The sequence below is a fragment of the Ctenopharyngodon idella genome, chromosome 3 (genome assembly GCF_019924925.1).
Source record: "Ctenopharyngodon idella isolate HZGC_01 chromosome 3, HZGC01, whole genome shotgun sequence".
Taxonomy (NCBI): domain Eukaryota; kingdom Metazoa; phylum Chordata; class Actinopteri; order Cypriniformes; family Xenocyprididae; genus Ctenopharyngodon; species Ctenopharyngodon idella.
Genome location: NC_067222.1, coordinates 48409704 through 48420104, shown reverse-complemented (window position 1 = coordinate 48420104; position 10401 = coordinate 48409704). Strand labels below are relative to the sequence as shown.

The 10401-nt window shown below is 35.4% G+C and overlaps 1 pseudogene; it reads right to left on the bottom strand.

The window, feature by feature from the left end:
- Nucleotides 1–227: 227 nt before the first annotated feature.
- Nucleotides 228–336, bottom strand: LOC127510273 (uncharacterized; annotated as a pseudogene).
- Nucleotides 337–10401: the final 10065 nt, after the last annotated feature.

Below are 10401 nucleotides of genomic sequence, written 5' to 3'. Positions count from 1 at the left end.
AGCCAGCAAAAAGCTGCTAACTTTAAAGTACAAAAAAAACAAAAAACAAACACAAGAAAGGAAAAACAAAATGGAGAGCCTTCCTCTCCTAACTGCAGCCAAACTCACTTACTGTAGCTCAATAGTGCCCTCAGAGTGGTATGGCCGTAAGCGAAATCTTCTGCCAAGAGTTGGCAATTTAAGACATTGAGATTTTTTTTTTTTTTTTTTTTTTTGAAAACACAAAAAGCTTACAGCACCTGGTATTCCCAGGCGGTCTCCCATCCAAGTACTAACCAGGCCCGACTCTGCTTAGCTTCCGAGATCGGGCGTGCTCAGAGTGGTATGGCCGTAAGCGAAATCTGCAGCCAAGAGTGGGTTATTTAAAATGTTAGAATAGATCTTGTGTAATGTGATAAACTGCTTGGAGTTTAAAACTCCAATAAACAAACAAATAAAACAGAGAAAGCACATGGGAGAGCCTTTCTCTCCCTTCTGCAGTCAAACACTTCCTGGATTGTACCAAGTGCACTCAGAGTGGTATGGCCATAAGCGAAATCTGCAGCCAAGAGTGGGCCATTTGAAATGTTAGAACAATAGTGAAGTAAAACAAAAAGCTTACAGCACCTGGTATTCTGAGGCGGTCTCCCATCCAAGTACTAACCAGGCCCGACTCTGCTTAGCTTCCGAGATCAGACGAGATCGGGTGTGCTTTTTTTTATTAAGAAATTTCAATCAATAAAATACAATACAATAAAAAATACAATAAAAATTACAGTTTTTCCTCATACAATCTCCTTTACATCTCACATCACCTTTACATCAAATATCACACATTTACCATACATCATACATTTACATAAAAATTCCAGAAATCTCCGGCAGCTTCCACATTAGATCTTTTAAAACACAACAAACTTGTGGCGTAAAAACATGATAAAAAGCATCCAACATATTTTCACATTTAAAATACACATACAGTCTTTCCATGTACACTTCTGTTTTTCTTTTAAACACAGTCCAAACATCCAACACAATTTTTTCTTTTTTCGCCACAATTCTTCTCTCCCATATTGCACTTTTCATCAGCATTACCCACAGATTTATAAACTTTTTGTTTTGACACTTCTTTTCCCAACCAAACATAACCACTCTGTTCCATTCCATTTTCATCCCACTCCACAGTCAAATCTTTAACCACACATTTACATTTCTTTAAAAAAATTCTCCAATTCTTTACAATATAAAAACATGTAAAATCCATTCTTCCCTTTCTTGGCACACTTTACACATTGCATTTTGTTCCATCCCAGTTTATTTAAAATAGACTCAGTAAAAACCACTTTATGTCTTATAAAATACTCCAAACATTCCAACTTTGTCTCCACACATTTTCCCCTCATGTTTCTCCATATACACTCTTCTTTTAAATCTTTGAACTTTTCCCCCCAGTACTTATTTACAATTGGCTCTTTAAAAACACCATCTCTAAAAACACAATAAAACATTTTAACAGTGCATTCTTTAAAATCACACAATTTTCCCCCCAGTTTTTCTCTTTTTGCTCTTCTTCCATACACTCTATTCTTTTAATCCACTCCTTTGGTATTGCGTTTTTAATGATTTCATATTTGTTTGTTATTTCTTGTTTACTGTATTCTTCTTTTGCTATTTCCATTGCATCCACAATACATTGTGTCGGTAAAAACCCCTCTTTAAACTTAAAACATCTTTCACTCTCGTTATCCCCACTTCCATCCATTTCTTAAAAAATATTTCTTTCCCTTGTTTTAAAATGTTGTTATTTAAGAACAGAGGTTGATTTAAAATGTTTTCTCTTCCATGCGGATTATACTCGATTTCCCTTAAAAACTTTCCCCAGGCACTAAACATTTCTCTATAAAACATAGGTAATCCTTCTGTCATCCAGATTTTTGTTTTCAACCATAAAATTCCATCCCCCATCTTAAAACCACCACATTTATTTAAAAAGTATTTCATTGTTTTCTTCCACTCAGTTTTGTTCTCTTCATTTAGGTATTTCTTAACAATTTTCACTCTCAAAGCATTGTTTCGCTGTTCCACATCCATTAATCCTAAGCCCCCCTTCTCTACCGCCTCTAAAATCATGTTAGGTGCAATCCTTGCTGGTTTCCCCTCCCATAAAAAGTCAGGAAAACATTTCTTCAACCTCTGTACTGTCCATAAAAGCATTTCAGATACACATAAAACATACCACAGCTTAGAATCCATTAAAAAATTCAATATTAAAACCTTCCCTTTCAAATTTAGTGTTCTCAATATCCAAAAATTTAACCTCCTCTCTATATCTGTTACTAGTTGCTCCCACATTTCATCTCTTACTTTCCTCTCATTCTTCCCCATTAAAACTCCTAAAATTCTAATTTCTTCCACTTCCTTGAAATTAAAACAATCCGTTAAAACCATAGCTTTACCAAATCTCATATATACTGTCTTCTCCTCATTTATTTTACTTCCACATCCTTTACAATATGTTTTACAACCTTCATGGCTTCTTCGATATTTTCTTTTTCTTTTACAATTTTAGTTGTATCATCAGCGTATTGAAAAACTTCCCCTTCAGCCTTCTTATGCTCAATTTCTATCCCTATTATTCCTTTATTTTGTTTTATAGCCAATCCCAACGGTTCAGATACAAGCGAATACAGTAAAGCTGAAAGCGGACAACCCTGTCTAATTCATCGTGTGATTTTAAAACAGTCTGTTAAAAACCCATTACATGTAATCCTTGTAAACAATGCACCCTTGTAAACAATAAAATTCTCCTCAAAACCAAAACTCTTTAAAACCTTAAATAAATACCCATGCTCTATCCTATCAAAACTTTTTCGAAATCCAGACTAATTACATATCCCTTTTCATGTTTTTCTTTTATATACCATATTGTGTCTCTTATACTCATCGTTATGTCCGCTGTATCTCTTCCTTTTACTCCATACGCTTGATTTGTTTTAATTATACTTGGCATTACTTCCTTTAACCTGTTTGCTAAAACCTTCGCTAAAATCTTAAGGTCTGTGTTCAACATTGTAATCGGTCTGTAATTTTTTAAATCCACTTTTTCTCCTTTCCTTTTATATATCAGTTTCATTAACCCCATCCTTGTTCTTTCATTAATTTCTTCTTTTACAAAAATGTCTTTAAAAACTTCATTTAAAATCTTTGTTAAAACTTGTTTAAAACATACATAAAATTCAGTTCCCGAACCATCTCTTCCTGGACTTTTCTTTTTATTCAGTTGATTTATTGCTCTTTCAATCTCTTCTTCTCTGATTTCTTGGTCACATTCTTTTTTTATCTTCCTCACTTACTTTTGCTTCTATCTGATTCAACAGTTTATTTTTTTCCTCCTTTTCCACACCTCTTGCACTAAATAGATCCTCATAAAAATACTTTTTCTTTTAAAATCTTTTTACTCCTTTCTACAATTTCCCCATTTTTTTTTCCCTCTTATTTCAGCTTTCCCTCTTTTTTCCAGATCATAAAAGAACTGTACATTTTTCTCCCTCCACTACATTTTGCTTTGCTTCTTAGCCTCGCCCCTCATTCAGTTTTTCGTTCATTTCCTTTATCTTTTGTATGTCTTTATTTTCTTTATTCAATTCCATTTCCAAACTTTATTTCTCTTTCTTAATATCTTTTGCACTTCTGTATTAAACTACAATATTTGATCGAGAATCTTTTGATTAAAAACGTTACATTCTTCATACTGAACCCTCGTGCACTGTTCAATTTCTGGCAACTGCTTGTATGATCCGGTCAAATTGACACTAATTGGATTCAATACAATTCCCCAAAAATCACACTATGAAAAACAACATACAATCATGTTGTCACAGAGTCACATCCATCTCAGACCAATAACAACCCATAGTCACCAGATCAGCACACTCCGCCCACTCGTTCACTCTCCCCAGAATATTGATTAACCGCACCTGCACATCCTCATCAGCACTCAGTATAAATAGACATTCAACCTGCACTCCCTTGCTTGGTCTTGACTTTGGTACATGATACTAAACCCCTTACCTTGAATTACCAGTACACTTACCTTCTATTGTAGATATCCATTTGCTTCGCATCTGCTTCGGTCCTGTTCCTGGCAGTGTTAATTTTGCCAGCTATTTTTGATTTAGTCTTAGTCTTTATCTTCAGATGAAAATACTCTTTAGTCTTAATCACATTTCTGTCTTTCATATTTTAGTCTAGTTTTAGTCAATGAAAAGTCATTGCATTTTTGTCAAGTTTTAGTCATTACTATTTTATATGTAGTCTTTAGACCAATTCATTTAAGCCTATGAAAAATTTGTATCAAGGTAACAGGCTGTATTGACAATGCACTCTTAGCAGTAGCACTTGTGCAATTCTACATATCCCTTTTTAGTGGTTCTCAAACTTTTTAGAATGTCGTACCCCCTGAGGGATTTAACATTCTCCTGCGTACTCTCTCTTTTCCACTTAGACTGCAGTTACACCTTTTACATTAAGGGACAATATTTGCCCTCTTAAATCGATTTTTCAGTGCTTTTTTTTTTTTTTTTTTTAACCTTTATAAAATAAATAATGCTTTAAATAAAAAAAATCAAATACAATGATGTTAAAAACAAAGTAATACTTTTAAATATTATATTAAAACCGCCAGCAGATGGCGGTATGTCACTTTTTATGAGTGAATCAAGTCATTCATTTTTTTCAGTATCAAAGCAAGCGGCTGTATTTATTAATGGGTCATTAAATCATTGACGATTCCTTCAAAGCCACAGATTCGTTCATGAAAAAGCTTGTGTGCTGCAGTTCTGCTGTGGCTTTCGTTGCAAAATAGAGCAAAAATATTGACAATATACTGTTTAAAATGTACATCACTTAATATTACCCTTTTGTTTGTTGAACTGTTTTATAAAATCAATGTCACATTTGAAATCGTGTGAATATTCGGGAAACATTGCATTCTTGCTGGTATAATATGATCAACATTAAAAACAATAACTCACAGAAAGTATAAGTAGTTTTTGTATCGAAGAGAGCTTTAATCTTAAATCTCTATGCAGTCTGTCTATATATTTGTTCTTCATGCTAGTAGTGCTAATCCCCACTTTTACAAAGGTATATTGTCGAGAACAGCACTAATGTAGCACGATTTTGATGGCGTGGATGCAGTCGGTTTTGACTGTGAAAGATGAGGTAATTTGACTGAATGTCTAGCATTTTACCTGCTAGAAATACATGTTTAGTTTTCATGTTATTTTAAGGTGGAGTAGAATGAAATGAACGGCAAAACTCAGCATTTTATTTGCATACGTCAGTTTGAGAGCCACTGCTGGATATCAGCCTACACTTTGGTCGCAGATTTAATCAGCGCAATATAGACAGACTGAATGACACTTTAATTTAAGTAGAAAATCTCAAATGAAGATCGCTGAACTCCAGCTCATACTTGTCTGTGTTTTCAGATCATCCACGCTGCTGCTTCAGTGTAGAGAGAGCAGATTGCAAAGATTAAGTAAAACCTGTTCTTTTAACAGAAAAGCTCTGATTGGGGGTTTAAATTCTGGAAATCTGGCAACCGTAAGCATGAATGCTGGTAAAACAGTCTGTAATGTTTTGTCTCCTTTATTCAACAAAAATAAAATGTGATTTCAAAAGAGTGATTTTTGGTAAAGTTTTTAGTCTTTTAGCCAACGATATTGCATGTGTTGATTTAGTCACAGTTATCGTTTGATGACATTTGGTGTCGTCTCTCCTTGTCTAGTCTTAGTTATGGAATAAAAGGTCGTCAACGAACATTTTACATCATAGTTTTCGTTAACGAAATTAACACTGGTTCCTGGGCATCACCGTTGCACCTACAAAGAGACATTGCTATTACCATCCAGCTAAGTCATCATTACATCTCTGAACTGTTTGTTTACCTGTTTGCATTCCCATCCAGTTCCATGCCTCTGTTTATACAACTTCTGTTGTGACACATGTACAAATAATTAACTTTGTAATGTGTGAAAAGTATTCATATTAAAAGAATAAATATCTGAATTTATGATTTTTATAAAGTTTACCACTATTTTTGAGACTGCCCCTCCCCCCACCTGTGGGACACTTACCATTTTACATTTATAACAATACTTTAGGTTTAGACTAAGATATTAATCTTGACAAACTATATCATTTGAAAGCTCTAGTTTTCATATTTGGTGACTGATTTTTCAGTAGATAAATAGACAAAATTTGGCACAGAGCTTGTTCAGATATTTAGTTGAACATGTTTTGTGTTTGTGTGTGTGTGTGTGTATGTGTGTGTGTATATATATATATATATATATATATATATATATATATATATATATATATATATATATATATATATATATATATATATTTAGATATTTCAAGTTCATAAACTTGTATAACTTTTACTTTTACAACTTTTTTTTTTTTTACTTCTACAATAATCTGTGAAGTGTTCCCTTTAAAGATTTTTAACAATTTAAGTTGAAGTCATTTTCGTATTTATGCTCAAAAAGTGTGACAGACAATTAACAGGTAAAACAACTTTATATTTTCACAAACTTTGAAAATAAAACTTTGTTAAACTCAGCAAGACACTGGCACTTCAGGACTAGAGTTGGAGAGCTTTGACATATAACACAAGTGTTTTGAATTTTGGGTCTGTAGTGGCTTCTGAATGGCTGCCTATATGGATTGTGGAAGTTCATTTGAAATAGGTGGAAATCTTTCCTACTCAGCTGACCAATCCAGAGAAGACTATAAACCTCTTGCATCATCTCTGAGCTTCCTATGGATTCCCAAAAGAGCTGGTATCGGACAATGGTCCACCATTCACCTCCAGGGAGTTTGAGGATTTCCTAAGGATATGGTGTGCGTCATGTTCTGTCTCCTCCATATCATCCAGCCACAAACATCCACCCAAGCGGGTGGTACAAACCTTCAAAAACATGGGAAAGGTTACGAGCACAATCTGTAGCACCTCATCTATGCCTGGCTCGTTTTCTGTTAACCTACCGCAATGTAGCGTCTGCACAGGATCAGATAAGCAAGTCAACTATAAACTTCGTTAATCTCACATTGGCTCCGGCCTGGCTGACATTAACAGCCCACTCGACACATTTTATGGCCGTGTCGATGGATGGGGACCGGCACCCACGAATCTCTCCCTTGTGACTTCAAACGATCGCGATCAACTCAGATCAAAATACTCCAAGCCATGTGGCCACATTCCAGACGTCGTCAAACTCTCACACACTCACACACACACACACACACACACACACACACAGAAGAACATACCAGGACTCTCTTTGTCACATTAATTAAAATATGATTAAAATGTAATCCTGTAAGCATGTATTTCAGTTAAGTTACGACTATAGTTGTGTGAGTTGTACCCCCAAACTTTTATATGCGAGTGTAAGACTGTATCTGTCTTTGTCTTTTTCACCCTGGCATGTTTAGTCTTAAATGAATTCTCTCAGGATGCTTTAACTATGTATGTTTTGTTACGATACCATGCATTAGTCTATTTCTAAGGTCTTTTGGAGTACAAGTTACCAATTCTGAAACTATCATAAATTATGCAAATTAAGCCGCAAGACAAAGAGAACTTTTCCCTCCTCAAAATCCACGCTGGACATTGGCTGTCCACCCAAGGAGGCATTTTGGCTTGTTTGTCCTTAAAAGACAACCACACACATGTTCCTTTGTCTCTCAATTGTCTCTCGCCATCTCACGCACGTCTCTCCCGGACGTCTCCCGGCGACCGCGCTCCCATCACGCGCTCCTCTCCTCTTCGGGACGACCACCTTTGGCGAAACAAACTTTCAAGTTCTCAGTTCAAACTTCCCGCAGAGACGGAAGAAGCCAAACGAACTGCAGCCACGGACGCACTGAATCTTCACATGTATCTTTTTGAAACTCAGCATGCAAACTCATGCAAGTACCACTTCTATCTATCTTAGATGCGCTAAGTTACACGACATAACAAAGGGATACTGATTCTTTGCTAACTCTTAAGGAACTGTCTGTAAGTTTTGCTACTCTTTGTCTTCTCTCTTTTCCTGTCTTTACTTTCGCTTCTGTATATATGTGTATTCTTTGTGTATATTTAGCCGTATAGCCTATGTATTCGTAGTTTCATATATTAAATCCATTATATTCATGCTCAATTGTTTCTATTGCTCATTCAGCAAATCAAGTCATTTTTACGTTCTGATTTTGCAAACTGCTTTACACTTTAATGCTAGAATAGGGAGTTATTTCTCGTGGCCAGAGGAATAATCTCCTTTTATAATAGTCGATTAAGGAAAACTGATAGTTTGCTTGACAAACTAGACCAGTTTTTCTAAATTAACTATTAAACTAGAACTAATCCTGAACCATATGTGTAATTTAATTATAATCTGTTGTAATTAATTCACAATATATGTGCATAATTCCCTTTTTGGTCGATTTATATTCTAATCGATGTGTATGTATGTATATGTGTGAGGGACCGGGAAGCCAAGGACAAGGAACACCAGCTATTTACTAGAAAAATGTTTTTTTTTTTATTTGAACCCAAAAAAAGAAAATCAACTTTATAAACTCAATCTTTTACAACACAACAAAATAGAAAGAATTATAAAAAAAAAAAAAAAAAAAAAAAAAAAAACTATTCAGACAATGAAAGCAACAAACTAAAGCTGACTTGACCTAATGAACAAAGCAACAACTTATAAAGGAAAGGATGGGCCCATTACAAATTAAGAGGGAAACAAACGAAACTTTACACTTAACATAAAACATCAAATAAATCAAATAGAATCATACAAAGAAATATCAAATCAAAATAAAGAAAACAAAATGCAAATCAAATACAGCACATGTACAACTACATAAATCAATTAATAAAAGACAACAGCGTTTCCTTCTCCCCCAGGCAACTTCAGCGAATGGGAAATCCGGGCGGAACCAATAGCGCTTAAATGCCCTGTTCCGGCCGGACTCCAATTTTCATGACACCAGGATGCGGCCGCAGCAGACCATGTTGAAAGATCGCCACACGTCAACGGTAAACTTAAACTCAAAATATAGAAACAAATATAAATAACAGATACAATGGAACTAATTTGTGTGCACTCCAAATCAGCAACAATGTATATAAAAATGTTATAAATGTAATTATATGTAAACCAAATAAAGAATGAATGAATATTGTTTGTTTTGTGTAGTTATTAAAAGCAATTATACTGAAACCAAAATGAATGTGAATAACAAATAAGATAAACAAAGATTAACCTTAAATGTATAAACATGTCTTCCATGTAAACATGTACATGAATGCTTGCATGTAAATGTGTGTGTGCGTGTGTGCGACAATACATTCACATTACCGCTCTCGTGCGGCCACGCCTCGGGCTGTCACAATATATATGTGTGTGTTTCACCCATAATTTGAGCTAATTAATTAATTTGCTTATAATTCGTTACAGCAACACTCCCCATCCAGTAAGAGTCTTTTCTGAAAAGACAGCCTCGTATCCGTTACACTGCTAAAGCCAGATACATCTGCTGTTGTTCTCAAACACCAAGCACAGCAAAAAAAGTGGCGCCTCACCTATTTTTGACGGATGCCGCGCAGCTCAAATACAAAATAAAGTCAAAATAATCACCCTGTGAAGACTCATATTTCACATCACTAGGAGGCCAGAAATTGACGACAAAAGATTCAAGGGTGAAAAACTTTTAAAAAATTTTTTGTCCTTGTCATTCATAACTGGACTTTTAAGTGTATTAACTTCGTCTGTAGGCTACAGCAAAATAAAGTATGGCATAGCAATAAACACAATTAAACCAGGCAAAATATTACCATTTGGCCATTAATAACATGAAAAATCAAGAAAAAAAACAACGTTGGACAGGCAAATCTATTGGTCTCGCAAATCCAGCTGCTTCGCTTCCGAAATGCTTCTGGTGTGAGTTGACACCGCGTAAGGATGGAACAAAACCTCGCTGGAGCCGTAACACGCCGCAGACGCCTGCAGTGTAAACAAGGCGTCACAAACCAAGTGCAAGTCGGAGATTGTAGTGTGAAGGCATATGTGGACCATCTGCTGTCATCTAATGTAGAGGACAGAACCGATGCTATGGACAGTACCATGGCAAATGACTTTGCTCCTGATGTGAGTGATAAGGGCAATTCCAGTGTTAGCCAGCCACATGTTCCAGTGGAAACAGGGACAGTTTCCAGTCCTGAAAGAAGATATCCACTTTGACAGAGAAAAGCACCTAACAGATTATATCTGTGGTTATTGACTGATTGGTGGTTCTTTATCCTAAGAAGTTCTAACCATGTGTATACAAAGTTTATGTGGGACATAAACTGTAGTC